At 40.6% G+C, this 2,956-nt stretch overlaps 1 pseudogene; it reads left to right on the top strand.

The window, feature by feature from the left end:
* Positions 1 to 661: 661 nt before the first annotated feature.
* On the top strand, positions 662 to 1,356 carry LOC114093836 (phosphatidylethanolamine-binding protein 1 pseudogene; annotated as a pseudogene).
* Positions 1,357 to 2,956: the final 1,600 nt, after the last annotated feature.

The raw sequence follows: 2,956 nt of genomic DNA, 5'->3' as shown, positions 1-2,956 counted from the left end.
ATACACAATAGATAGACTATGGAACCAACATAGTCATCCCTTAATAGATGAATGGATAAAGAAAATATGGTATATATACTCAATGGAATATTACTCTGCTTTAAAGAAGAGTGAAATTATGGAATTTGCCAGTAAATGGTTGGAGTTAGAGAATATCATGCTAAGAGAAATAAGCCAATCCCTCAAAATCAAAGGCTGAATGTTTTCTCCAATATGCAAATAGTAATTCATAATAAGGCAAGGGGCACTAGGGAAGAATAGCATTACCTTAGATTAGATAGAGGGAAATGATGGGAGAGAAGGGAGAGGATGTGGGGATAGGAAAGATAGAATGAAGCATTTTTGAATCACATTCTGACCAAACAGAGCTGATCACACATCATTGCTTAAGAACAATCTGGAGTTGCTTACTGTATGCATATATGTGACTACACAACCAATATGATTCTGCAACATGTACACTCAGAAAAATGAGAAATTATATCCCAGCTATGTATGATATATCAAAGTGTATAAATGCATTCTACTGCTATGTATGGTTAAAATTTTTAAAAAAAATTAAAAATTAATACTAGCCTCAGGGACTGTTCCAAGTCTGTGCAGTGTGTCTGCTTTTCACTTCGCGCCAGGTTCGCAGCTGAACTGCCAGCATTGCACCGCCATGTGGGTATACCTCAGCAAGTGGCCCAGGACATTGAGCCTGCAGGAGGTGGAGAAGCAGCCCCAGCACCCACTGTGGGTGGCTTATGGGGGTGGACAAGCTGGGCAAAGTACTGACGACGGTGATCCAGGTTAAGAACAGTCCCACCAGCATTACATGAGATGCTCTTGATCCAGAAAAACTCCACACCATGGTCCTGACAGACCCGGATGCTCCTAGCAGGCAGTCTCCCAAATACAGGGAATGGCACCATTTTCTAGCATTCAGCATGAAAGGCAACGACAATAGCAGAGGTAGGTCCTCTCGATTTATAGGGGCTCGGGGCCTGACAGTGGCACAGACATCCACTGCTATATCTGGCTGGTCTTCAAAGAGGACAAAGCCACTGAAAGTGGGATGAACTCATTCTCAGCAACCATAGGGAGACAAGGCAAATTCAAGGTGGCGGCCTTCTGCAAGGAGTACAAACTAGGGTCCTCAGTGGCCGGCTGAGATACCAGGCTGAATGGGACTACTATTTGCCCAAACTGTATGATCAGCTGTCTGAGAAGTGGGAGAAACCCGCAGAGGTAAATGGTCCTGAAGACCCCAGCAATATTCTCTACTTCAGAGATGATTATGATTGTAGAGCTCTCCTATTCCCCACTCCCTTGGCACAGGTGAGGTCCGAGCTTTCAGGTAGCAATTTAGTGTGACTTTTCCTGCTGCTTCTTCCTTGCGATTTTAGATAGTCCCACATCCTGGGTTACATTTTCATCTAATTTGAACTCTGTGTTGGGGGATAGTTTGGTATGGGGATGGGGTCATCACATTGTTAGTAAAAGAATAGCAACCCAGAATTTAAAGAAAAGGAAATCCAGGTGAAAATATTACAGAAACAGAGCAAAGTATCAATTAATCTTTAAGGAAAGTTTCGAAAAGGAGAAGGGTTTGCTGTCTTTACCTTTGTGATTCTGAGTCCAGAATTGTGCTCAATGACATCTATGAGATGTGTTTTTGCAGTGCTCTCTCTGACCAAGACAGAGGCTGGCATCTCAGCTGCCCCTCAGTATGTGTTCAGGTAGCTACTAGGTGTGAACATCCTGTTCTGGCTCCTTTAAAAGAACAAAACTGGATAAAGCAAGAGGGAGGATGGCTTGCTGCTGATGAGGCCTGGCCCTGTAGATGGGCAGTATTGCTATGCCTTGGGCTGTTGGGGGTTCCTGAAACTGCTGAGCCGATCACACATCACTGCTTAAGAATAAACTGGAGTTGCTTAATGTTGTATTCATTCTGCTGTTTGCTTATTGTTGAATAAAATAAAACATTGGATAAAAAAAAAAGAATCAATAAATTATCACAGCTAAAGAAGCAGAGAGCTGGAACGGTCAATACTGTATTCCCATAGCATTGTGAGAGCTGCCACAAATAGAAGCCCACCTAAGGGATCATAGGATGATATATCAGGGAACAGGATGCCTTCTTCTAAAGATGGTAAAAGCAAATCTTGTGTTCTCTGTATTGCGATGACCTCATTTTGTCCCTATATAATGTTCTAGAGGAAGCAGGAAGTGCCATTGACAGAAGATCATGATTCATACATTTTAGTATCACTCTGTAAATTGAGAGGCTGAGGCTCCAAGAGCATATGGGCTGGCCTAGTGAGGCAATCAGGCAAGTCAATGGCAAAGACAAGACAAGTCCTCACTTCCTGACTTCTCAGTCTTGATATCTCTGTAAGTAACAACTATCAAAAATACTACTGATATTTTAAGTCTTAAAAGCTGTTTCATAGTGCGAGATGCTAATGTGTATCCTATAGTGTGTACAATATTTATGCTTTCTCAAGTTGAAATTCACTACAAAAGGCTGGTGAGATTAGGATTATTGTTCAATTCCATGGATAAAAAGCAATCAAACAAATGAGATCCACCAAGTCCCCAAGGTCAGGAAGGTAGTCATTCCAGAGTTATGGGAATGTATCTAGCTCTGACTCAGAATCTTTTGTTGTTTAATATGAAAATCCACCACTTCACTTCCATTGAGATTTTTACACTTACACTCATTTAGAATAGATATCTATTCCTGGAAAATTATTGTTTTGATTATTATTGTATATTCTCTTGTAATGGTCTCTATATGAAGGTCTACTTTGTCTTTTACTAATATATAAACATGAATATGTGTGTGTTTATGGGATGTATCTTTTTTCATTTTCGTTTTAGACATCTATCAGATTTTAGGTGGACATCTCTCTTTTAATCTGCATAGTATTTTTAGTGCATCTAAACATTTTTATTCTTAGTTTGAGCATGT

Source organism: Marmota flaviventris, chromosome 9 (assembly GCF_047511675.1).
Source record: "Marmota flaviventris isolate mMarFla1 chromosome 9, mMarFla1.hap1, whole genome shotgun sequence".
NCBI classification, from domain to species: domain Eukaryota; kingdom Metazoa; phylum Chordata; class Mammalia; order Rodentia; family Sciuridae; genus Marmota; species Marmota flaviventris.
The sequence above is the reverse complement of the archived record's forward strand: the minus strand, read 5'-3'. Positions and strand labels throughout refer to the sequence as shown.